Raw genomic sequence first — 27,415 nt, 5'->3', positions numbered from 1 at the left:
GGGCCACAAGTCCCTGCTTCAGCATCACTTCCCAGACAGCACGGAGCTCCAGACCCCATCACGCACAAGGCGTTTCCTTCCCCACCCAAACACGACCAGGGAATACGCAACCCAGCCTCCCACTTTAACCCAGCCCACCTTTCGGGATCCAGTTCCTCCATCTTCTACCACCACCGCAGAAGCCTCGCTTCTATTCCTCTCCCCCACAACATTGAGGCCACTGGAAAAAAAACAAAAACCTCATCAGCCCACCGAGGGAATGCAAGGGCACCGACTCAGAGATAAGGGATGTTCCCCTCTCCAAACCCCCAGCATACATCCAGCCCCCCTATCCACTAACTCCGCTCACAAAGGCATGCCTGTGGCCAGCCTGAGGTGCATATTTACAAGCAATCAAGGACTCAGCTAACCGACACAGGGGACAGCCACCGCAGGAGAGCCCTCACCTCCAACAGGCACTACTCACCCCAGCCACAATCATGCTGCTGCTTATCCAGGCATCCTCACAGCAAGAAGTGGGAGCGGAGACGCACCGCCTGCAAAGCTACACACACAAAACCTCCTAGAAACATGAAAGAACAAGTGTGGAAGAAGTGGTCAGGCAGGAAGACAAACGCATCACACTGTTGCAAGACAGCTCAGACCCACCCCAGACTCCAGCCAGGTGATGCCACAGGGGAAGAGGCCTCACACCACGCAAATCAGGAAGTCACAACAGGGCTGCCCGTTTCCTCCTGCACCACCTCTGGGACTCTTCACTTCATCTTCACAGAGTCTGCTCCACAGCCCTCAAGCCTTCAGAAGATGGCTCCTCCACACACATACAGAGACAAAGAAAAGGAAATTGCCACTATCAGCAACTCAGAGGCCTCACGGGCTGGGGACAGTGGCCCCTCCCTGCCAAGGCCCCATGGGCACCCTTTCTTTTCCTTTTTTTTTTTAACCCCCCCCCCATAGCTGCAAGGGTGCAGGCAGAGTCCTCCTAGGGCTTTCCTACAGCAAGCACAGGAAGCAATTTAGACATGCAATCACAGGTCTCCTGCTAGTTCTGGGAAAAGCAGAGAAACGCTGCAGCGACTTGGAAGACAATACAAATAGAAAGGCACATGGACACAAAACAAGCCGTTCCCGGCACCAGTGGGAGAGCCTGTGGCAAGACAAACAGCTAGGCAGAGACGTGCACCATCTTCTACAGCAGCAAACCCTGGGCAAGGCCAGACACCAGCACCCAAATGTCAGACCAAACCGAGCTCCTGAAGCCAAAACAGCTAGTAGCAGGAACAGGCACAGATGCTCAAGCCTCATGTAGAGCCAGATGAGGGACCCCTGGCCAGAGCATGCCACCACAAGACAGGAGGGGGACTTCAATCCCCACAACACCCTGCCTGAGCCTTCCCACCAGACCCAGATACCCGCCATCCCAAACACAAAACACCTTCTCGCATCCTGATCCTCTGGCTCCGGTCCCCATGCCCCCTCACCCTTTCCTTCCACGCACACCAGGACCCTGGAATACAGAGAACAGGTATTCACCCCAAGTGGAAGAACAAAACACAGTCAAAGGGAACCACTGGGGGAACTGCCACCCCACACATCCGTCCAAGGGAGCACCTCAACACACTGCTATGGGCACGCACAGGGTAGGCAGACAGCAGGGGGAAGGCCTCAGCCCCGAGACCCAGCACTCACCACACCTGGCATCAAGCTGCGCTTTCAGTCCTTGTGCGCCGTCAGTCCTCATGCTTGCCATCCCTTTCCCAGATACGATGCAGGCACCTGCTGAGGACGCAAAAGAAAAGCCTCAGCATGAAAAACATCAAAGGGCAAAGCATGAATGTCTGAGTCTAGCAATTAGCCCCACACTGCTCCAAGCAACCCCTTACCAGCTGCAGGATCTGTCCATCCAGAGCTGCAACCTGCAAGAAGCAAATACCTCGCTCCAGGTGATCACATGAGCATGGCTTCGGGCCGTCTCCAACTCCTTCCACGCCATACCAGCTCCAGGGCTCCTCAGCTCTTCTCCACTCAGGACCAGACTTTGATCATCTTGCCAAACATATCCACACCACCAAAAATGAACAGCAATTAACATTTGCAGCGCTATGCGCACGTCTCACAGCACCAACAGGACAGCACCCCCCCCCCAACCAGGGGTACAACAGCAGCTTGGACTGGCCCCACTAACAAACCGCAGGGGGCTGCAGCTACACCCCTCCCAAGTGAGGGGATCAATTTAAATGCAAACACAACCCTCCTTTCAGTCCTGGGAAGAACAAAGTAACAAGTGCTGCAGTGATTTTTAAGAACAGAAGTACAAAGACAGACACCAGTGACACACCCAGAGAGATGAGACATAAATGCAATTCCCAGCACTGAAAGGAGGCATGTGGCAACAGGTACAGCCAGGCAGAGACCCAATCCTCTGTCCCACCGCAACCTGGAGACTCCCCATCTTTGCACAGACTCAGAGCAACTCTGGGCCAAGCCAGCCCAGCCGTACACCACTCATCTCAGAGGCACTCCTGGGTGCCATGGCCCTCCGCTTGAGTAGCCCTGCCCTGGGAGCGTGCAGCTCAGGACACCAACCCAGAGCAGGGACTTCCCAGCCCACCCAGACACCCCCACTCAAAACACCACCCCCGCTTAAGGTAAGTCCACCTTCCATCACGCTACTCCTCCTGCTCTATCCTCCAACACCATGGCACGCCTCCACTTCTTTGCATCCATCTCCAACCCGAAGTCTCTCCACAACGGCCAGGATCCTGAAAGAGAAAACAAGCCATGAAGCCCACAGAGTCAATCAAGACCAGGCTGAAATCCCTCCCAAACAGCATACACAGGCATCCAGGCCCCACCACCCAGTGTCTCCAAGCTCCCAGAAGCCATCCCTGTACCTTTCAACAAACTGACAAATCAAAGACAACCCCACACCGATCCAAGGAAGCTTGCACCTCCCCCAGGCTGTGACCATGTCCTGCTCCAAGGCAGCTAAGGGCACAGGGGCAGAGGCCTCACCACAGGGAATCCAGAAGCACAAACCCAGCCTCTTGGCTCCCTCCTCTACCCTCCACGACTCATCAGCTCTAGGTCTCTTCATTACACTTGCTTCTCAGACCCTAGAAACTTTGGCAGAAAGGCCAACCAACCCCACCACAACCAAAAAAACCTTACAAGCAACTCCACTTACAGTCCTCACAGCACCGAGGGCAGAACAACTCCCACCCAAACAGGAACAGAAGCAGCTCTATTCCACCCCGCACCCCCTCCATAGGAACCAGTCATCCCCTCTATAAGTTTTCCCTTTCCAGAGGCTTATTCCGTCTCTCCAGAGCGCTCCGACGGGTTATCTCGGCAGCTAATCCCAATGCTTAACGAAACAACCAGAGTGCTCTGGAGCCTGCACTCAGGCTGGGGGAGGGGGAAGAAGGGAGATCAGGCCCCTCATTGCTTCCCCCCGCCACACCCCTCAGCAGAGCCTGCCAATACGAGCTGCTGGGCATTGCACAACCCCCGAGTTGCAGGGGGCGGGTGCTTCCCTCCACAGCAGCCGTTTCCCTCAAGGCTGCCCAGGCAGGGTGCTAGCTGCACGGCTGCAGCCCCAGTTCACAGGCTGCACCTGCTGCATCCAATGGTGCACCGGTTTCTGGAAGCCTGGCTGTGCTCCGAGAAGCTCAGGCTGGATGGGTTTCCAGTGCCCCGGGAGCACAAGAGTGACTCTTGAAATAAAATTACTGCTTTTTTTTTTTTTTTAAATAAAATTAGTCGTCGTTGTAGATGTTCTCTTTTTAGAATATAACTCAGTATTTTTCTGCTTCTGAGATGACAAAACCCCTTCCTGAAGGGAGTGTTTCCAGGGAGCAAAGAGAGGGACTTCCAGTGGCAAAGGTCAGGGTTACAGGATAGGACTCGCAGCCACAGGAGAGTGACCAAGGGGCAAGGCACCGAGCCAGGGGCAGGGCTGCAACAGGTGCCACCACTTGGTGAGTGGCCCTGCACCTGAAATAAGTGCTGATGCTTTGTTAAAGTACGCACTCAAAGGGTAACTAAAAATCCTGGACTTCAATAAATACTTTTGGAATAAAAATGTAATTCCTAGCGTTTTGGGGGCTGCAGCTAGTAAACTAGCATTAAACACAACAGTTAACCCAGCACAGCACAAAGGAGTTTAGGAGCGGCTGACACACAAGGGCAGGCGCTCTCTGGGGCCACAGGCAGAAGCAGCCCCGGGCACCGCAGGCCCCTGCTGCAAAACCGCGGCCTGCGAGCGCAGAGCTCAGGACGCCGCCCCACAGCGGGACCGCTCACCCCCACCCCGCACGAGACGCATTTCTGCCAGGCCCCGACACCAGCCGGCCGCAGCTGGCTCCCGGCACCCGCAGGGTCAAGCCTCCCGCGCCCGCCCCCCGGCAGGACAGGCCAGGTGCGCCTGGGGCACCTCGGGGAAGGCCCAGCCGGCACAGGGGACACTCCTCGCACCCAGGCCCCGCGGCCCCCTTCTCCTCGGAGACCAGGCACCGCGGCGGAAAGACCCGCCCCGACTCGAGGCAATTAACGCGGGTAATTAACAGCACTCCCAGGCCAGGACTCGGACCGAGGGCAGGTCTCAGCCAACGGCTCCCAAAACACCCCCGGCCCCAGCAAAGCAGGGCCCCAGGCCCCCGAGGGACAGCACCCCACGGAGCAGCGCGCCCGCCCGGCTGGGAGCAGCGCAGAGAAAACGGCGGTTTAACAACACGAAAACGGGGACGGACAAAGCGCGGGGACACGGGGCAGCGCCGCCCCGGCGCGGGGGACCGGGCACGCCCAGCCCGCACAGGCGGCCCCGCGCCAGGCGCTCCCCGCAGCGCGGCTCCTTCCCCGGCCCCGCCTCCAGCGCCCCTTCCGGTCACGTGCCGCGCCGGCCCGCGCTCGGCTTTTCACGGGACGAGAGCCCCGGGCGCGCAGGGAGGCGGCTCCGCACGGGCCGCCGGGCCCCGCCGCACAAACCGGGCCCCGTGGCCGCGACCGCCCAGCGCTGCCCTGTCCCGCCCCGGCGGCACCAGCCGCACCTCGGCTTCCCGCTGCCGCGCCGGGACCCGAGGGCGGCCCGGAGGATCCCGCCCAGGCCCCCAGGAAAAGCTCCCGGGCCCCAACCGCCCCCCGCCCGACCGCAGGGCAGTGCGCGCTGGGTCTAGCTCTGCCCCCGGGGCGGGCGGAGGGACCGGTACTACAGACTCTGCCCTCCCCGTCCGCCAGCGGCGTCCTCAGCAGCAGGCAGGGGCCGCTGCGGCTCTCAGCGCACCCCAGCCGCAGGCAGGTACGCGGTCCCGCAGCTGCCGGGCTGCGCAGGCCCCAGGCAGGTCCTACCTGGGAGGAAGCGCTAGCGGGCATCAGGCATCACCGCAGCAGGTGCTGCCTTGTCTTGCAGAGCTGCGCCCAGTCTTGTTCCTTGGCCGTGTGCGACAAGCACTTGTTTCCAGCACCTGTCCCGACCCCGGCTTGGCTCTAATGCCATAGCCCCCAAAACCTCTGCCGGTGAGGCACCTAACCCACTCAGCCAAGAAAGAGCACCTGGCCCACACCACACTACCTGGCAGACGGCTTTAAACCCAACCCCCAGGTGTTGGCACCTGGCTCCCACCCCAGACCTTTGCTTCCGGTGTCTGCAGGATGGGGCGAGCTGGAAGGTAAAGGCGAGAGAAACTGCACCAATTCCAGTCCTGCTGCCAGTCAGACCCACCACCTCCCACGCCGCGGGGGAGAACGTGCGTGGTGCTGCACTACTGCGTGGGGGACCTTTGGGGTATGACAGGCAAGCTCAGGCTGCAGCTTGGTCTCCTGCCTCTTAGCTGCCTGGGTGGCCACTGTAGTAGGACCTGCCTTTTGCATTTCAAGGGTAATCATAAAGGGAGCCGTAGCTGCGTCATTTCTGTGCCCGCGTCGGCCTGCGAGGTTCCGAGCGCAGACTGGCCGCAGTCTCCTTGGCCGAGGCCCGGCGGTAGCGAGCTGTTAGAACACGAAATGGGGGAAACTCAGAAACCAAAACAGTATTGTGACACTAAGGAAGCAAGCAGCAGTATGGGGAGGCCTTGCTGAGCCTCAACTTTGCCAAAGTGCTTTCAGCAGTGCCATGCCAGAGCCTGTCCTTGACCCGACTGCCTGTTGGACGACCCACCCGCTCCGCCCACAGAAAAAGCGTGGAGAACAGGCCGGGGTGTCCACCGGACCCTTCTCAGCAGGCACGACCTTTCCCATTTGCCCAGGCAACAAGAACTCAACTGTGCTCAGCTCAGTCCTCGTCCTCAGGTCCAGTGCTGAAGCAGCCTCCACTTGCTGCACGGGGCCCACGTCCATCTTTATACCCTAGCTCTGCTCACTGTGCCTCCAAGATGGGAGGACAGGAAGAGGCTCCCTACCTTCCTCCCTGTTATCTACACCACCAGCCAAAGGGAGCAGAGAGGTTCCTCTGCAAGATTTGAAAGGGTCACAGCAAGGTAGAGAGAAACGCTGCGAGGCTGCCTGGGGGCAGGGTAAAGGAACAGGAGGGAGGGAGGGAGAGACTCTCTGAATCACAGACCAGGATGGTGGGGGGTCCTAGAGTGAAAAAGGGCTAGAACCACCGCTTTAAAAGTTGGCCAGGTAGCAGTGAGAGGGGCTTGAGGCTGTACCTGTGCTCAGGGAGAGAGGGAGGAAGAGGGCAGCAAGAGCCAAGGTAAGCAACATATAGGACTCAGGCACAGCATTCACCTGGCAAAGCTGTGCAAGTCCTGCCACTCCTGGTTTAGGAAAGAGCCCCATGTTCCCCAGCCTGGTTGCATGGCCTTGTGCTGCTATCGCTGACCACAAACTTTCTCCTGCCGTCCGCTTCTGAAAATGATGAGGAGCATGCACGAACCCAAGTGTGCTTAGCGCTCCCCTCTCATCTTAGAGCGATCTAGGGAAAAAGCTGAGAAATGATTCCAACACCTCCCTACTTGGGTACTCCTAGCAATGGCAAGGCCAGACTACCCTACAAATGAGCATCTCGCTCTGTGTCCATGCTCTGCTCTGCTCTGCTCTGCTCTGCTCTGCTCGCTTGGAGTTAGGTGCAATCTTTCCTTGCAGGGAAGGGCCGTTCTTTTGCCGTTGTGCACCGTTGCCGACGGGACAGGTTGCTCCCCAGCAATCTCCACAGGCTGTGAAGGGACTCAAAAGAAAAAGGCAGGGGCCGGGACCCTGGGGAGGCTGCTTCTGCTGCAGCACAAAGAACAAACTGAACACAGTGGCAACAGGCTGCTGGGGATGTCCCTGCTGCTGTCACCATGGCAGTGTGCTGCTCCTTGGTTGAACTGCTACAGGCTAGAACCAGTTTCTTCACAGGCTGGATCCAAACCACAGGCCATAGGTTTTTTGACCCCTGTTTTACCAGACCAACTGTAAGATGGGCATAGATACAGGCAACCTTTGGGGTATGACAGTACCTTTCCTCAGGATGCTGGGAAGGAACCAGGACTGAAAAAGGGGACTGGGATGCCTAAAACCTTGCTTCTGTCCGTCCAAACCGTGCTGTTGTTGCCACACAAGACATAACAAAAAATCTTGCCTCCCCCATGGTTCCTGAACCTTCCCAACAACACTGCCGCCACCACCACCACTTGCATACTTAAATCATTTGGTTTCCTTCTGTCACCTGTTTGGAAACTTCCTTTTCTTACTGGACCTGCCAGGTGCTTTGTTGGCAAAGTACATGGGAAAACAAATAGTAGTAATAGTAAGAATCAGAACAGGGATAATATTAGTAGTACTAACATTACTTACAGAAATATGCTGAACAAAAGATGCAGGGCTCATCCATGCCTCTTCCTTCCATTCCCCGCCCCTCCAACTATCCTGCATGGACATACAAGAAATAAGCCCCTGGGGGGTCTCAACAACAGGGTGCAGTCCCACAACTGAAGCCTGTACTACAAGGCTGTTTGCTTTCTTACCACAGTCCAGAAAACCAAGGTGTCACAGCCCACATCTGCCAAGCAGTGCAGGCTGCTTACAAGGGCCTGCCAACTGCTCCAGACAGAGTCACTGCCAGTAGCAGGTAGCGCAGCCCTGTGGGAGGCAGGGGGAGACCTGGCCAGTCCGGGGTTGCTGAGCCTCCCCCTCCCTCCTAGCTCTTCCCCCAGGCACTTGGCCAAGCAGCCAAGAATGCCCCCGCCCCCAACCCTGGTCCTTTAACAATGACAGTCAACACACAAGCAGTGAAGGAGGGACATGCACCCCCTCACCCCCAATCGCTGACCAATGCACTAAGACTCTAACATGGGCCCCTGCTCACGTCCTTTTCTTTTTCGTGTCCTTGTGATAAGCTACATGTGAGACTTGACAGATTTTGTTGGAATCTGACAGGCCACACTCTGAGCGCTTCCATTGCAGCCTTCAACTTGCAGTCTGGGCTGTCAACCAGGTATCTTGGCCCCCCTGCCATGCCACTTCCCCTGCTCAGATGGCTCAGGTTTGGACAGGGGATGTGATGTCTCACAGGTATCACCCTGTAAAGCTCAGTAGTGGGGAGCAGAACAATTTTGCTTCCCTTTGTAAGCGACATCTCCAAAGCGTTCCTCTGACAGCTGCGGCTCACACGCGGCACACCCCAGAAATAGCAACACACAGCTGCAAGTCTTCATTGTAAACCCGTGACCACAGAGGACTTCTGTGAGGCCCTCCGTGCAACTCCTTAAACCGGTCCTCCACCACGTACAGGAGACAGGGTGGGTACCCGGGGAAAGCACCAGGGAACAGAAGCACTGGCACACAACAGCTCCTGAAATGAGCAACAAGTAAAGAGGCAGGGATGTTACGAAGATGGTGATGAGAAAGGGGAAGGAAGGCTATGGGCAGATTCCCCTCGGTGTAAACTGAAAATATGGTCAGGGCCTGACAAACCACGCTCAGTATTGCAGACTACACACCTACCAGAAGCCTAACTTAAGAATGACACGTGCTTAAGCTGGCATACAAGGAATAGGCCGTGAGCCTACACTTACATCCCAAGGAACGGCCAAAAAAAGTGGAATAAAATTCTATTTCTCAAGACTTTAATACCAGACAAGACCAAGAGCGAGTAGCTGCTTTCTGGAACGATGGGAAACAGCAGCTACGAGCAGCAACTGGCATTTGGTTTTGTGACCCTGTTACAAGTTAAAATAGGTCTAAATGGCAGAGTCTAACAAACACAAGGCAAGGAGCGTTCCCAGGCAGGCAGGGAGAGAGATGAGCAGTGTTCCTCCCTTCCAGACTCGGAGTTTCCCCAGGGACACGGGCCCCAGCCATCGGCAGGTCCAAGTGCACAGGAAAATGGGTTCGGTCCCGTTCCCAAAGTTTCAGCAAAACGAGTCTACGTGATGCCCGTCAAACTATCGACTTAAAAAGCCCACATAAAAATTAGGTTTAAACAAAAGGAAACTACAAAGACCTTTGCAAAGTGGAGACAACCTCCTGTTAGCCTCCTCCTCCCTCCTGCATCTCCCCCAGCCGGTAGACTGGACAATCTGTATTGTGGTGTGACAAGTCACTAGGTAGGCATAGCACAAAGGGTTTATTCTTATGCCTCGAGGTGTGATCAATAAAAGTGCATATTCTAGCCCTGTCTCTAGCTGCTTTATCCAATTTGGAGGGTTGTAATCCTTTATACGCTAAGAGCATCACTGGCAAATGTCATAGCGTCTTCACTTCACGTACAAAAAGGGTAATTGGCAGGGACCCGGGTTTTGCATTCACCAGGGAAAAATGCAGTAAAACCCAATATGTCACCTTAAGGACCCCGACCCAGTAACGACTGAAAATCATGTAAAGCTTGGCCCTACTCACAAAAGTTAAAATACTGAATAATAACGCTAACTGCATAATGCAAGACAATGCAATTTCATGGCCAGGCCATCTAAGAAAGAATTATTGAAGTCTCTTCCATCTTATCGGGCTATATTCAGGATGATTTCACACAGACTCTTAGTTGTCTGGTATGTAACGGTATGAAACGTCTATCCTCAATTAATTAGCACGATAAATATCTCTTTTCCGACTAAGTCGCGTTTATATGCTGAAACACATTCTCCGTATGTAATAGATGTCTCCTCCTGATTTAGTATGTTTTTCCTAGCCGTTAATCGGTTTCTCGATACGTTCCAAACTGAATAACCTCTCGTTACCGAAGAAGCTAACTCGTTCGCATTAGAAATTTCTGATAACCGGTACTTGGCAGGTTTTTCCTGTCGGTTACTGTTTGGGACTCCATCTTAATTTACACAACTAAAAGAATGCTTTAAAGATGCTAAAGTAAGGGGATAAAAAGTAAAACAGCACACAGCACACGCACGCTTCAGGAGTGAAAAATCTCTCTGACACGGCTTGCCGACGCGCCCAACTTACTCTACAAGGTGAAGGGAAACAGACCGCCTCTTTGTCGCCTGTTTGGCGAGAAATCATCACCTTACAGCTAATTACTGGACTTTGATTTGGTTTGGATTCGCCTGACTTGATCTTAAATACTTGTAGTAAATAAAGCCTTTCCGTCACTCCTCAAACCGAGTGTCGTGTCAATCCCTGGGCTAGTCCGGAAACCTAGGTTTTTATTTGCTGATACCCAGCGCCCCCAGATTTTCTCCTTTAAATGAGAAAAATCCAGATTTTCACCTCTAAAGGGGAACAGCATGACCAATGGTGGGTTTCTCCTTGCAGGCTGCCAGACTTCCATCCTGCAAGGTGCTCAGGGAAACAGGAGGAGGGGTCACAAAGGGGTGCTATGTGCATGTGACCATGTACACAGGTACATGCCTGCCCACAGGCTGGAGAGTGGGTCCCCACATGTAAGTCAGGTGTGGCGGGAAGAGGTGAATTGAGGCCCCCATAAATGGGGAGTGACACGCAGATGATGCACCTCCAGGCAGAAGCCTAAGCAGCTGCGGGTGCATTTTGCCCGATGAGAGTGTTTAAGGCAGAAACTCACACTCACCTGTTACCCGTGGTCCCTTGGATATTTCCAAGTCCCACTTCTTTCACGCTGCAGCTCCTCGCTGACACTGCTTCCATGAACAGGTGCACAAGGAGCAGTTGGAAAGAAAGGGAAGACCCACGTTAGACCGTTTCATTAGTGAGAAGACACGCACCGTTAAACGCACCGCAGCGGATGAAATGACCCCCGTGGGCCAGCCCAGCACATTCCCGTTCAGACTTATCAAATGACCACACACACACACAAAATCACACTTTTCTACATGCACTACTACAAAAAAGGTTTCCAAATCACCATGCATTTTCCCTCATACAACATACCCATATTTCCATATGCTTACCCCACCGCCACACAATTTTCCACAGGTCGCACAAAACAGTTCCCAAATCACCCTAAAGTTACCACACTGTTTTCTAAAAATTAAATCACCATATTTCCACGCAAAACCCCTATAGTTCCAAACAAATGTCCTATATACCTGTAGGTCCTAAATTCCACAACAAAAATCACATTTCCAAACATTTCCAGTAAAAAGTTCCCAAAGCACCACAGAACTCTCCCAAAACCACCATATTTCCCCAAACGTTTCTACAAAAAAACTTCCATATCGCCACACAAAATGACCAACCTCCCACTCAAAAAAACCCAACACCCTACCACACTGCCAGAAAAAGGGTTTTCAAATCAGGGCCAGTTTTCGACATGGAAACCACCACGTGTCCAAACACAGGCGCACACATGCCCACAAAAATTTTTCCAACCCCTGCCTACCATTTCCCTCACACAGCACAAGCATATTTCCACACTTACCCAGTCACCACAAACTATTCCACACGTCCCACAACACACAAGTTCCACAAAAACGGTTCCTAAATCACCCTAATATTACCAGACCATTTTCCACACACACACAAAAATCACCAGATATTTCCACTCACATTTCCACATACACCTGCCAGATCATCAGTTTTCCACGCAAAAAAAAAATCACATTTCCAAAACAAATCCTTTTTCACCACACACCATCACATCTTCCACAAAAAAGCACATTTCCACAGACACGCTCCCCAGTCCCCACAGAATTCTCCCACACGTTTCCCCACACCTTTCCACCAACGCATCACCAAATTACCACAAAATGACTCACCTCCCACCAAACAAAATCAGCACTTCCAGATAAAAAGGGGGTTCTCAAGTCACCACACAGAACAAACTTTTCCACACAAAAGTCGCCACATGCCCTCAAAAAAGGTTTCCAAATCCCCACACCGTATCCCCCACACAACATAACCATATTCCCATGCACACACATTTCCACAGCTCCCACGAACATCAGTTGCACAAACAGTTCCCAAATTACCCTAAAACTACCACACCATTTTCCACTGGCATAATCACCACATTTCCACAGACATCTCCACAGAGTTCCTAAATCACTAGTTTTCCACACAAAAATCACATTTTCCAAGAAACAACGTCCTTTAGTACCACACACCATCACCAGTTTCTCACAACATTTTAACATTTCCACACACTCCCCCAATAAACGTCCCAAATCCCCACAGACTTCTCCCAACATCACAGAACATCTCCAAACATTGCCACAAAAACGCCTCCAACTCACCACAAAGGATGTCTGGTTTTCCACACGCAAACCACCACAAGCCCACACACGAGCCCACAAAAAGGGTTTCCAAATCCCCAGACCATTTCCCCTCACACAACACAGCCGTATTTCCATACAGTGAACCAATCCCCATACAGTTTGCCACAGGTCCCACGACACACCAGTCACACAAACAGTTCCCAAATCACCCTAAAATTACCACACCACTTCCACACAAAATCAACAGATTTCCACAAGGTTCCCAAACCATGACGTTTCCACACAAAATAGCAGTATTTCCAAACAAGGCACTATATCACCACACACCATGACCAAATTCCCCCCAATCACGTTTCCACAATTTCCAAATGAAGGTCCCAGCTCCTCACACAATTCTCCCAATACCACCATATTTCACACATTTCCACAAAACACCTCCAAATCGCCACACTAAATGACCAACTTCCCACCAAAAAGATCATCACACTGCCACAAAAAATGTCTCCCAAGCCCCCCACACAAAACAGGCAACATGAAAACCCCCCGGGGCTCACACAGCTCCACGCCCCTGCTCACAGGCACATTTCCACCCCCTCCCCCGGGTCCGTCCGGCGCCGGGGCCCGCCCGCCCGCACCGCGCTGCCCCGCCGCGCAACGAGGCCGGGCGAGGCGAGGCGAGGCTGCACCAGGCGCCCCACGAGAGCGGCGGCTCCGACCCCGTGCGGGGGGCGCGGGGCGAGCAGCGCGCCCAGGGCCAAGCGGAGCGGGGCGGAGCAGCGTCCCGCCAGCACCAGCTCCAGGAGGAAGGGGCCGAGCTGCGGCACCGCGCACAGAACACCCGCCCGCCCCCCCCGTGGCCACGGGGGATCCCGCCTGCAGCGCTGATGCCTCCGCTGGGCAAGCGGCTGCCTGACAGCCCCGAGGGTCGCGCACAGCACCCCGGTCTGCTCTGCCCCGAGCCAGCCTTGCAGACGGCCCCACACGTGCCGGCTCAGAGCTGCCCCTCGTGTCCAGAGCGCACGGCAGCGCCGGAGCCCGGGTGCTGCTGCGGAGCGTGCCCGCCACCCACCGGGCTCTGACTGACACCGGGAACCGCGTGTCCACCCCACGCCTGATAACGCTGCAGGCCCTGGCTCCCACGTGCTGCTCTAACGACGAGGCATCCTGCTTTTCCCAGATTAAAAAAAAAAAAGCAAAATCTCTGATAGATAACCCCACTAATTCTCAAATAAAAACACCAAAATGCCTGATTAAAATGAAAAGCCCCTCAACTCCCCACTCCGCCCAACCTCCTGGCCCCCAGCTCTACCAGAGGGGGCCCCAGCTGCCAGCACTATGGGGCCAGGGACCCGTGTCCACGGCGCCCTGCCCGGCAGGAGACAGTGGCTGCTGCAGCAGACCAAAGCCCAGCTCCCCCCACCCACTGCCTGCCTGCTGCCGGCTCAGGCTGGGTGGGGGGGTTCCTCACAGCTGTGCGCATTCCCAAGGGGCAGCGGGAACCCGTGCCCACAATCCTGTGTGCAGGGCAGGGGCAGGCTGCCCACTGCAGACTCGGGCTCCCTCCCTGCTGCCCTCGCTCCGGGGCCTCTGCAGCCCAGCAGGTGCAACCCGTTGCTTTCGGGAACAGTGGGACCACATCCCCAGCCCACACAGCACCAGTGAGGGACACAACCGCATGCCACCGTGCACTTAGGGGACACGTTGCCCCCACTCCCCCACCAAACCCAGCCCTGGATCACCTGTTCACCCACCTGAGTCGCATTTGGGACTGATCTTTTCCATGGGGACAAGGCTGCAGGTCAGGAGTGAGGGCAACAGAAGACAAGCAGAGGCTGCGGGCTGGGAGTCAGGGGCACCAAAGCATCCCAGAAGCACGGGCTGGTGGGCAGCAGCACAGAGCACCCCCAGCACCGGGCTCCTCCCCCACTAGCCAGAAGCACAGGGACCCCCCAGTGCCCTGGCCTGCCCTAGGACGCTGCCACGGACCTGCATGCACCCCTCACCTGGTCTGGAACACATCTCTGACACCCGTGCATCCTGGTCCCTGCTCCTTTGTAGTTCAAACCCAACCATACCATCAAGTCTCCCCCTGTCTCTACGCTCAGGTGACTGGGCCTGCACAGGCAGTGTCATGTCACCCAGGGGGAAACCTGCACCCACACCCCATGGGCATGGAAGAAAAATGGTTGCGCTGCCCTGCCACCTACATGAACCGCACCCTGCCCCAAGTGTTTCCCAGGAAGCTCACAGAGGGCAACACAGTGCAATTCCCTCACCTCTGTGCCTTACCCCATACACCTTCTACCGCTGCAGACCCGGAGGCACTTTGCAAGATGCTCTGTACAGCAGTTTCAGCTTAACTCCATAGAAAAATTGGTCCTTCTTAAGGGCAACTGTGCACCCCCTTACATCACCTTCCTACATACACAGGAGGCAGAGTGGCTATACAGCAGAAGCACAGACAGAGGAGGAGAGAGAGGAAAAAAAGGCCCTGAGACAAACAAACAGCTTCAGGCTGAAACAAGTAAAGAGTACGGAGGCATAAAACTCTCTTTCCCACCTCCCTTGCAACTCTCCACGTGCGGCTGGGAAATACCGGTGGAGCCAACCTGCAGACTACGATGGGACAAGGGATTTCATGGGAGGCCTTCAGGGGAAGGGTGAGACAGAGGCTGACAGAAACATTAGGGTCACGGGCTCTGTGGTGTTGGCCACAGGAGGACGAGAGGTTAATATGTGCTGAAGCTGCCAGAGTTCCAAGTGCTCGACACCTAAACCAGACACCGGGAGGTACAACAGCAAGTCTCTGGGTCTCAGCCACTGGTATCAGCCTGGCCCAGGGGCAGGCCATTGCTTTTGCAAGGCTCTCCTAGTAGTTGGGAAGCAACAGCTGCAGCCGCTGGAGGTGCTAGCTTTGGATGCTTGCGAGCGTGCGTCCGGTCAGAAGCCGAGGCAACTGCTGGCACGTTGCGTTCCCTGACTGTGTCCGAGGCAGGAACGCACAGGCGCCTGCTGCCAGGGCTGGCTCGGATGTTTCCGAGAGACCGGTGCGGGCCCCAAACGCTCGTTTCTCAGTAGCTCACGCAGGGACCCGTTGCAGATGCGACAGATGTCGGGGGCCCTTCTACTCCGGGCCTTTTGGTGCCGAATATCACGCTGCGCCTCCTCGCCGATAAGCTGGTTCCAAGGACAGGAGCGCAAGGACTAGCCTGTGAGAAAGGGCAGACACACTTCAGACACTTTCACGCAAAGTTAAATGCTCACACTGTTAACCCCAGAACAGATAACGATAAGATGACCCCGCTGCCAGCCTCGGCCATTTTCAAGGTGCCTAGGCTGAGCCGCACTTACGCTGTTAAGCACAAGGGCCGAGCCTTTGTTCTGAGTAACCGCAGCGTGAACCTTCACAGTTGTGACAACTAACTTGGGCAGCAAGTAAAGGAAACCATCAAACACAATTAAACAAAGCACAAGGCCTAAAAGGAGCTAACAGACCATACATAAATGATCCCTATATGGTATATCATAGGTTTATCTTTAGCTAGCAGTGTGGCAATTGATGTAACTAAATATACTGCATGTTATTTTCTATAATAGATATACTTTTGCCCTCCTCTGAACCCTCACAAGGTTGTCCACATCCCTCTTGAAGTGTGGCGTCCAAAACCGGACAGAGTACTCCGACTGCAGCTTGACCAATGTTGCATAGAGGGTAAGCATCACCTCCCTAGACCTGTTTGTCCTGCACCTGCGAACACATGATAAAGTGCAGTTAGCTTTACCAATCGCTTTGTCACGTTGACAACTCACGCTCATCTTGGTATCAGCGCTGACTCCCGAGATCCCTTTCCGCTGCTCTGATGCTGAGAAAGCCCTCCCGCAGCCTGTAAGCGTGCCGGTGATTCCTTCTCCCTAGGTGCAGCACTTTGCACTTGTCTTTGTTCAACTGCATCCTATTCTGGTCTGCCCATTTTTCCAACCTGTCCAGGTCCCCACAGATTTGGTCCCAACCCTCTAGTGCACTGGCTCTCAAACTTTGTTTTGCGTGGACCGCTTGAAAATTGCCGAGGGTCTCAGCGGACCGCTTAATCTCCGTCACCAGAAAAAAAATTAATCAACTGCAGGGCCAAATGCAGAGATTCTCAATTGTTCTGCAACCTTTCTGAGGACCACCTACATGGAGCTTGCGGACCAGTGCTGCTCCAGAGACCACAGTTTGAGGACCTCTGCTTTAGCATATTAACGTTACCCATAAATTTGGTATCATCTGCATATTTGGACAGAGTGCTTTCCACGCCCTCATCCAAGTGACTGATGAAGACATTAAACAGCACAGGTCCAAGGACCGAGCCTTGTCAGACTCCACTGCCCACATCTTTCCAGGTCGATACCAACCCATCCACCGCCATTCTCTGGGTATGACACTGAGCCATTTTGCCACCCACCTGATCGTGTAATCATCTACGTGACAGCGGCTCAGTTTATTAATTACATTAGAATGAGATACCATATTGAAGGCCTTCTTAAAATGCAAGTAAATGACATCTACCTCAATTCCTGTGTCTAAGCATTTTGTGACCTGGTCATAAAAAGAAACAAGGTTAGTCAGGCAGGATCTACCTGCTATGAATATGTGCTCACTGCCCTTCAGCATCCCCCCACCTTCCAGGACTCCCACAAATGTGATCCTTAATGTTTTCAAACGTTTTCCTCAGAATAGAAGTGAGACTAACTGGTGTCTAGTTACCCGGATCCTCCTTTCCCTTCTTAAAGGTAGGGACCGCATTGGCCCTTTTCCAGCCCTCTGGGACCTGACCCGAGTGCCACGAATGCTCAAACAGCTGTGCCGGGGCTCTCCTATAATGCTGCCAAATCCTTCAGCACCCTTGGATGAAGATCACGTGGGTCTGCTGACTTAAACACACCCAGTCTTTCCAAGTGCCTCTTCACCAAGTTGGCACAAACACCTGGTGGGCTGGTGTCCCTTTTATGCCTGTCTAGCATCCAACTGGGAGATCTGTACTGATCCATGTTCAGGAATACAGAAGCAAAAAACTCACTGAAGAGCTCAACCTTGCCCCACTCACCCCACCTATCACTATTTACCCTAGTTTGTCCTGTAGGGTTCCTATGCTACCATGGCACCTTCTTTTTACTCCTCATACACCTAAAGAAACACTTTTTAGTTGTTTTTAATTTTTGTTGCCAGCCCAAGCTCCATTTCTGCTTCACCTTTCTAACTGTCTCCCTGCAAGTGCAGGCCAAGTAGGTATACTCCACCTTGGTAAATCTCACATGCTTCCACTGTCTATAAGCCCCTTTTTTGCCCCTAGGTTTTCCTGCATTTTGCTGTTCAGCCAAGAGGGTTTATTGGCCTCTTTTTCCCCTCTCCTGTGCAACGGGATCATCTTCTCCTACACTTGTAGGATTGATCCCTTTAGGAACAACTGCCCTTCCTGGACTCCCATCTTACCAGTGCTCTTGTCCTTCAGCGCCTCGCTAACTAATCTCCTGACCACACTGAAGTCTAGCACTCCTACCCTACTGGTTATCTTTCCCACCCTGTGACTGATAGTGAATCCAATCAATGGATGGTCACTGTCCCCTAGGTTACCTTGTGTCAGTCGATTCCCTACCAGGTCATCCCCTGTAGCCAGCACCAAGTCCAGTAAGAGGTCCCTAGTGGGACCATATACCTCCTGTGTTAGATAAACATGCTCTTTGCAACAGTTAACAAGTAATAAGCCTGCATTTACATCACAAGCAATGGCCTGAGAAAGTACAATAATAATCTGTTTCTCCAGCCTTCAATACCAGGTGAGACCAAAGATGAGTAACTACTTCCTGAAAAGGTGGGAAAAAGCAGCTTAAAACACCAACTGATTTTTGGTTTTGTGAACCTTTGTAAATTAAAATAGGTCTAGACAGCAGCTTAAAAGAAACAAAACAGGGCAAAGAGGCATTCCCAGGTGGGCAGGGAAAGAGATGAGCAGTGCTCTTCCCTTCCAGAGTTGTATTTTTTCCAGGGACACAGGCCCCAGCTCATTGGCATCTCCCAAGTCCATGGGAAAATGGATTCACTCCCATTCCCAAACTTCCAGTGACACCAATCTGCTTGACATGTATCGGAATATCCATTTAAAAAACAAAGCACAAACCACACGTAAACATTAGACGTGAACAGAGGAAAGTTTTAAAAGACCTTTGCAAAGTGGAGACGACCTGTTGTTAGCCTCCTCCTCCCTCCTGCACAGGTGAGAATCTGTATTCCAAACATCTCAAACTCCCCTGAAGTTGAACTGATGCCCTGCGGTGCTTCCTGAACAACAACAGGTTTTTTCATTTCTTTTTCTGCTTAAAAAATTAAAATTTGGTGCTTTGCAAGCTGCTCTCTAGACAGGTTTCGGCATCAGCATAGAAAAGGGGAACGAGGGGCACTGGCCTTGAGGGGGGTGTAGCTTGGGAGGGAGGGAACATGCCATGGGCAGGGCACGAGCGTATTATGGCTGCTCAGCACCACAAATCCATGTGGGGAGACAGCTGCAGGCAGACAGTTTTTCAACAGTAGTCCTCCTTCCAGATACTCTGCTCCTAAAACCTGTTCCATATGAAACACCATGAGTAGCATGGGCAGATGTGGACCATGGAGGGACTCAGTCTGCCCCTTGGCAGGTACATCAATCCTGTCTTGCCCAATCACTGTCTAGCCTCTAGTGCATCCCACTGCCTCTGGGCATGCAGCGGGGTGTGCCTGGACTGCCTTTCCAGGCTGTACAGGAAAAGACAGCTGCTTCTAGTTTCTCCCGCCACTGCCCCAAACCCAAGCTACTGGCAAGGACCCACACGCACAGCTTCAACTCCATCCAGCCAGTGCCCGCTCAGGACTAGGCCCGGCAGAGTAGACGAGCACCAGCCCAGCCAGAACCCGTGCACACAGCCCAAACCGCACTGCACCTCCTCTACACATGCCCACCCACACTGAGCAGCGGCCATAGCTGCTGGAGGTGAACAGAAGATCATGCTTGGCACAAGGGACAAGTGGCCCCACACCCTTCACAGCTACCAGGCTCTTCTGGCTGCAACCACTACGAGCCTGAGGCTGGACTGCGCTACGGTTCCTTTGCACAGCCGCCATGGCCCTGCTGCATGGCCCGGAAGCAGCAGTGATGGCAGTGGAGACAAGCCCCAGGGCAGGCCACATGTAGACTCTGCACAGCTGCAGGAAGAAGGGACTGACCACCGTGACGAGGAGGAGTCATGTTTCTGCCATGTCAAGCAACAGCTACTGCTGCTGCTCAGTGTGCACGGGTTGTCTGGAGCAGGGGCACAGCGGGCCAGGGTTATGCACACAGGTTCCATCTGGTCAACTTTGTCCAGGGAGTCCAGAGAAGGTGCAGGGTGAGCTGGGGGTCGGGGCTTAGGCTGGGCACTGTTGGCAGTACAGGGAGGAGCCGTAGGGCACACGGGATCTGGGCTATTCAGGATCGGCACCACTGACCGGCCCGCGTCACCTCCCCAGTACCGCCTCTGTGGCCCACAGGCCCAAAGAGCTGCCGGCCCCTGCCTTACACCAACATCCTCCATATGCGCAAGACACAGGCAGCACAGAGGAGGGGAGAAAAGGAAAACTGAAATACATAAACATCTTAAAGCTGACAGAAGCAAACAGCAGGGGGCAAGGAAGCACCACCCCCACCCTACAACTCTCTAAAGCAAGCTGGAAAACATTGGTGCAGGCCTGCTGCACGCTGGGACAGAAGACGGGATTTCATGGGAAGCCTTCCAAGGAAGGATGAGACTAGGAGAGGCTGACAGAGGCTGTCAGGTAGGACAAGGTCACAGGGGTTGGGTGTGACGCACATAAGGAGCGGCTAACAAGTGCTTAAGACTGCAGAGATCAAAGGGCTCAACACCTCCCCCAGGCACAGGGGAAGAGAATACAAAGTCTGTGGGGTCTGGGCCCCCAGTATTCTGCAAGTCAAGGGGCAAGCCATAGCTTTTTGAGGGTGCTACCAGCAGTTAGAGGCAAGAGCTGCAGTCAGTGGAGGTGTTCCCGTTGAAGCAGGGCACGTGAATGACGTGCCTCCAGGCAGAAGCCTAGGCAACTGCTGGTGCGTTCTGTCCGCTTGGCGTGTCGAAGCAGAAACACGTACTCACCTGTGGTGCTTTGGCTATTTCCAAGGGACCGCCACACCCGTCTCGGTACCCAGAATGACCCTTGCAGACACGACAGCTCCTGGGGGCCCTTCTGCCCCAAGTAACACTTCTGTCACACTGCAGCTCACCACTGATATGCTGGTGCCAAGGACAGGTGCATGAGGAGAGCCTCAGAGAAAGGGCACGCCCATGTTAGACCGTTTCACACGAGTGAAAACGCACACGCTGTTAACCGCACCGCAGTGGATAAGACGACCACCATGGGCCGACCCAGCACATTTCCATTAAGGGTACCCAAATCACTACACAAATATCACCACTTATCTATACACATTCCTACAAAAAGGGTTTCCAAATCCCCAGAAAATTTCCCTGACACAACCTGACCATATTTCCATATGCTTGCCCAATTGCCACACAATTTTCCACACATCCCACAACAAACCAGTCCCCTAAAAACCCTCCCAACTCACCCTAAAATTACCACACCATATCTCTAAACACATTTCTACAAACTACTCCTAGAGTAACCAGTTTTAAATACAGAGCCACTGTGTTTTCAGGGAAAGGAGCTATCATCACACACAATTCCCAGTTTCCCACAGCAAAACACACATTTCCACATACATCCAGAAAAAAGGTCCCAAATCCCCAGATTTCCCCAAACATTTCCACAGAAACGCCCCAAATCACCACACTAAATGACCAACTTCCCACCCACAAAATCACCGCACTGCCAGAAAAAGGTTCCCAACTCACGTTTCCACACAGGACACATCCCCCACAGACACCCCCGGGTCCTGCCCCCGCCGCTGCGGAACGACGCCGGGCCGGGCGCCCCAGGACAGCGGCGACGAGCAGCGGGGCCAGGGGCAGGCGGCGCGGGGCAGCGTCCCGCCAGCACCAGCTCTGAAGCTCCCGGGCTGCGACACCGCGCACCCCGCACGTGCCCCGCTCCCACGTGGGTGACAAAACCAAGGTCCCCCCGGCGCCGCACCACGGTTCGAAGGAGAGCGCGCTCCGTGCTGCCCCCGGCGGCTCACGCCGCGCACTGCAGCGGGGAGGGGGGGGAGAGTGGGAGGGGGGCACGGACGACTCCTGAGGATGGCTCAGTGCTGCTCTCCTGTGGTCACGCCGGGCATTACAGCCAGCGGACAAGGACAGGGACTAAAGCGGCTCCACGTGTCCTCCTGTTCCTGCAGCCGGGCGCGGAGCCGGGACACAACGGCGGGGAGGGAGGAACCGCTCAGTGCTGCCGCGGGGCTCCCGCATCTATTCTACACGCAGCACACGCACTGTATACACATCTGCACACGCATCCCACCTCCACGCATTTCTGTCATGACAAGGACGTAGAATACGAATAATACGGGCAATTCTTCGCTCCCCCGCACCGGGCTCAACATGGTACTTATGTTAAAACAAGGACCCCCGGCCCCGCACAGCCCACGCCGCGCCCCGCCAGCGCAAACCGAGCTGCTGAAGATCAGAGTCGGACCAATCAGCGCGCAGTTGAGCCTACTCCTCCTACCAAACCCAACAGCCAATCAGACTGCGGAGAACGAGACTTCCTCCTGGACCCGCCTCCACCGGCAAAGGCCAATCAAAGCGAGGAAGGGCGGAGTCTTCGAGACCCCACCCATACAGCTCTTCCACCCAATCGCGGCTCGCCTCAAGGCGGCCAACGGGAACACGCGCCTCTGATGCCGGCCCTGCCGCGCGCTCCAGGACACGCCCCCAGCCCCGGCTCCTGGGGTGATCGCTGCCGGGAGCCGCACGCGGGACCGACCTTTTCCGTGGGGACAAGAACGGGGAGCGGGGGCTGCGGGTCAGCGGTGACGGCATCATAAGACAAGCGGAGACGAAGAGCTGGGAGTCAAGGGCGTTAAAGCATCTAACTAGCATGGGCTGCGGGGGCAGCAGCAAGGGGCACCCCCAGCACCAGGCTCCTCCCCCACAAGCCAGAAGCACAGGGACCCCCAGTGCCCTGCCCCAGGCATGTATGAAACCCCTCACTGGTTTGTAACCCAACTCGGACCAGTGCATCCTGGTCCCTGCTCCTTTGCATTCAAACCCAACCATACCATACAGTTCCCCCTGGCTCTGTGCTCAGGTGACTGCGCCTGTACAGGCAGTGTCATGTCACCCAGGGGGAAACCTGCACCCAAACCTCATGGGCTAAAGCTCAGGCATGGAAGAATGGTTGTACTGTGACCCACTCGACTGCCCACAACAACGTGGTTCCCTGGGATCTCACAGAGGGCAACACAGAGCCATCCCCTCACCTCTAACCCTTACCCCATTCGCCTTCCACTGCTGCAGATGTGTAGGCACTTCGCATGATGCTCTGTAGAGGGGTTTCAGCTTAACTCCGTAAGTAAATAGTTCTGACTGGAGGCCTAAGTACACCCTCATACACCACCTCCCAGCATACGCAGGAGACAGGAGGGCTACGCAGGGGCAGCATATACAGAGGAGAACAGAAAAGGAGAACTGGGACAGACAAGCAGCTCCAAGCTGAAAAAATGAAGGAGCGTGGAGGCAAGGAAGGCTCTTTCCCACCCACCTCACAATTCTCATTGCAGCTAGGAAATACTGTTGCAGCCCCACTGCACATTGTGATGGGACAAGGGTTTTCATGGGAGCCAGCATGGGAAGGCTGAGACAGAGGCTGACAGAGACAGCATGGTCATATGCCCTCTGGTGTTGGCCACAGGAGAATGAGAGGCTAATACGTGCTGATGCTGGAAGAGGTCCAAGTGCTCAACACCTAATCCAGGCACAGCAGGAAACAACAGGAAGTCTCTGGGTCTGGGCCACTAATATCAGCCTAGCCCAGGGGCAGGCCATTGCTTTTGCAAGGCGCCCTAGTAGTTCAGAGGCCAGAGCTGCAGTCACTGCAGGTGGTACCTTTGGACATGTGCAAGCAAACAACGTGCATCCAGTGAGAAACCAAGGCAACTAGTGGCACGTTGTGTTCCATGAGGGTGTCCAAGGCAGGAACACGCACTCACTTGCTGCCAGGGTTGGCTCGGATCTTTTCAAGAGATTAGTGCAGGCCCCGTAACCCTGTCTCTCTACAGCCTGCACAGGGACCCTTTGCAGACGTGTCAACTGTCGGGGGCCCTTCTACCCCAGGCATTTTGGAGCCCATTGTCACACTGAACCTCTTCACCAATAACCTGGTGCCAAAGACAGTTGCACAAGGACTAGCCTGTGAGAAAGGGCGGATCCACATCAGACACTTTCACACGATGTAAAAAGCTCACACTGTTAACCACAACACGGATGACAGTAACAGGATCCTTCTCCCAGCCTCGGCCATTTTCAAGGCACCTAGACTAAGCTGCAGAAGTGCTGCTAAGCAGAAAGCTCAAAGCCTTCTTCTCACTGAACGCAGCATGAACCCTTGCAGATATGACAACTAACTTGGCCAGCAAATAAAGGAAGGGCCCGAGAGGGGAGTGGGCGGGGGCCTGACTCCCTGCCACTGCACACACTACCAGGGAGAAATGGGGGCACATGCCCCCCAGATTTGCACGTAGGGTGGTGGCAGGCTGCCGGCAACATGCTGTATCTTCCCAGACTGCTGGCCTCTCCTGGGGTCCTCTCTGGCCCAGCAGGGCACACCCAGCATGGCAAGGCAGTCCAGGGTGGGGAACATCATTGGCATTGCTGCGAGCCCTGCATAGCAGTGACAAGGAGCCCCCTGCCCACCAGCCAGCAAGGGTGGCAGTGTGGAGGTGCGGTCCTTGGTCCTGGTGAGCAGGCATGGGGTGCCTCACCACACTGGCGGAGGGTTCGCAATAGTGGCAACAAGCTTTGCTCTGCCCTGCTGTGACGGGTCCTACCCACTGAGGCAGGAGGGCAGGGTGCCCAAGCCCACAGCAGGCAACCCCCATTCAGCACCCCCACCTCCCACAGGGACCAATCCAGCTGTGCAACCCATGAGAGAGGGGAAGCTGGGCTCCACACTCTCCGCTCCACTCAGGCCGCAGCAGCCACCACCTTCTACATCCGGCAGCCAGGCACAGGTGCTGCTGTGGGGGGCAGGAGCCTGCAGATCTGGGTCTCCAGTCATCTAGTCTGGGAGCACCGGCAGGGCCAAAGGGGCTGTGGGTGGAGAGTGAGGGGCTTGGGGGGGGGGGGGGGGCTGCAGCATATCACAGATGCTCATCGCCACAAAGCCAGGCAGGGGGACAGCTCCTCCTGGACCCGCGTCCCAGTGAACAACAGGGGCAGGGGGAGCTCTGATGTTCCATGATAAAAAACCCAAAGTCACATGCCAAGATTTATAGCTATTTAGAATTTATTTTATGATAGTGATTGAGGCACTGGTAGGAGTCCCAATTACTCAACACGCACATGCACACACACACACACACACACACTTCATTGCAATAACAGAAAAAGGAAGGTTTGGGTGGGGGTTTAAATCAGAGAACTTGTGATTTTTTAATTTACTTTTTAATAAAAAAACCAGCCTGCCTAGTAATAAGTTAAAAAAAAAATGCTATTTTCCAAGAATTCTGGCTCTAAGCTTGCCAAATTGTTCCAACCATAAAAGTGCTGTAGTCCTGCCTCGCAAAAGACTGAACGGTATACCCGGCTCTTAATAGCCTGCATCACTGAGTAAAAAACCCTCTATGTAAAGGGTTCCATCGTACACAGGTGAAACTGTATAAAGGAAAGCCAGCTTTTAACCTGCCAGTCTTTCCAGTGCTAAGCAGCAATGGCTACAAATGTGGCACTGAATATGCTGAGATCAGCCAAGGAAATCCTGGGTTAAACTCACTGCTAGTATCTAAAAGGTAAAAAAATGTTCATATTTCATACCCCCATTCATACTCTCAGAAGCAATATCTGGGAATTTTTATCTGGAATGATTATACAGCAAAAGCTTTGTTAACCCGCATGAGTGGGGGTGGTGGGGAGGGTGGGGGCGGAGCAGGTATCTAAAATGTCTGGTTATCTGAGACAGGGGTTTTCATCTTTTTTGAAAACCCCTGAAGAGTGGGGGGAGGGGAGATGGTGGCACCAGCAGTACAGGGTGGCAGGTGGCAGCCACCACGTGCGAGCTCTCCCTCCCATCTCCTGCAGCCAGCCAGGAACTCTGGTTAATAGTGTATTCCAGATAGTGAATGCTGGTTAACACAGCTTTTACTGCACTTAGGTGTCAAATGAGGCCCCTCAATGCAAAGCCATATTTCGTGACTGCTAAAGTACCAAGAGTCTGTATTAGTCCATGGGAAAGAGTCTTAGGGAGTCCTGAACAACCCGCCCCCCTCTTTTTTGCTACACTACATTACCCCTCCTTCCACATTCTCTGAACCCAGAAACAGTTCAGTCTATCACATCAAGAGTAGCATGTCAGAAAAGATTCAGGGGAGCTGAGATGTATAGTCCAATGATGACATCCAATGCTAATGGGGTGACTTCAGGTAAGAATAAAGGTCCCAAGCCCTAACTGGCTTTCCCTGCTCTCTACAAAATGGGCCAAGAAATCCTTATCTCAGAGAAGGGGGCTGGAGTACAGAAATTTCAACCTGAACTCTACAAAATCTCCAAAGGCAAAGATGTGGGATTCTGGAACTGGCTTCAAACCTGAAGGACAGATTGCAAGAGGCCCTGGCACTCGCCCCCTGGTACTAAGTAAGTCTATGTATTCTTTGCTGTATGTAGCTGCTCTGGCCAAAGGTCCCTGATTACTAACGTCCCAATAATCTGGTGTACATTTTATGGAGGAACTTGCTTTGCCTTGTCTTCTACTTCTCCAGAGACATCCTGGGTGTAAAACGTGCATCTGATTATGCCGGGGTGGGCAACATATAGATCAGAGTCTGGATGTGGCCCATGGAGGGACTTTGTTTGGGCCAGGGCAGGCCCTCAGTCCTACCCGACACAGGCGTTGTCCAACCCAGGACGCAACCCGCCGTCCCCTGCCCACACAGCAGGGCTGCAGCTGGACAGCCTTTCTAGCTCTGACGCAGCTCTGCCCCCATCCACCCTGCTCCTGCTTTGGACTTGGCAGACAGGACCATCTCCAGACCAGCCAGAACCCACGAGCACAGCCTCAACCCTGGCCTGCCCTACACATGCTCCAGAGTCATCTACCCATTGTGAGCAGCAGGAGCAATAGCAGCGGCAGCCAAGCAGAAGCTGCTACTCAGCACAAGAGAACAGTGGCCCCACACACTTCTCAGCTGCCAGAACCTTCTTGCTGCAGCTGCTCAAAGCCAATGTCCAAACTGCCCTGCAGCTCTGCTAAGCTGCCACCGCTGCCCTGCTGGGCAGCCTAGATGCGGCACTGAGGAGCCGCAGGGCAGCCCAGGCGGGGACTCCTAATAGCTGCAGCAAGAAGGGCTTGGCCAGGGTGAACAGGAGGGGCCACATTTCTCCGACGTGCAGCAGCAGCTTCTGCACTGCTGCTGCCACTCCTCAGCATCAGCAGGCACCCCAGAGAAAGTGCATGAAGGGCCAGGATGAGGAGTGTGCATGCAGGTTTCAGCTGGTCCACCCTGGGTAGGGAGAGTTTGGAGTGGGCTGCAGGCCAGAGTCGGGGCTGGGACTGTGCACTATTGGCGGTGGCGGGGAGAAGGCACTGGGCGCATGGGCTGCAAGCTATTCAGAGTGGGCAGTGCTGACCAGCCCGCTGCAGCTCCCCAGAGCTGCCTATCTGGCCTGCAGGCCCA

The 27,415-nt window shown here is 54.3% G+C and overlaps 1 long non-coding RNA gene across 28 annotated transcripts in view; it reads right to left on the bottom strand.

Annotated features, from left to right (window-relative positions):
• Positions 1-22,170, bottom strand: part of LOC106739882 (uncharacterized) — a 36,535-nt gene extending 14,365 nt beyond the window's left edge. For 5 of the 28 annotated variants that reach the window (XR_009455979.1, XR_009455984.1, XR_009455997.1 and 2 more), the window contains exons 1-6: positions 2,659-4,251; positions 1,690-2,046; positions 1,436-1,507; positions 649-811; positions 467-562; positions 139-220 (exon numbers count right to left, since the gene is read on the bottom strand). This is a non-coding gene — a long non-coding RNA (uncharacterized LOC106739882). Of the gene's footprint in view, positions 1-138; positions 221-466; positions 563-648; positions 812-1,435; positions 1,508-1,689; positions 2,047-2,658; positions 4,255-5,048; positions 5,122-10,960; positions 13,095-13,120; positions 13,153-15,126; positions 15,776-16,169; positions 16,371-22,047 lie in introns of those variants that run through there. The other 23 variants (XR_009455982.1, XR_009455999.1, XR_009456006.1 and 20 more) reach the window with 20 other exon arrangements.
• Positions 22,171-27,415: the final 5,245 nt, after the last annotated feature.

This window comes from Alligator mississippiensis, chromosome 12 (assembly GCF_030867095.1).
Source record: "Alligator mississippiensis isolate rAllMis1 chromosome 12, rAllMis1, whole genome shotgun sequence".
In the NCBI taxonomy this organism is placed as follows: domain Eukaryota; kingdom Metazoa; phylum Chordata; order Crocodylia; family Alligatoridae; genus Alligator; species Alligator mississippiensis.
This window is presented reverse-complemented; position numbering and strand designations above follow the sequence as displayed.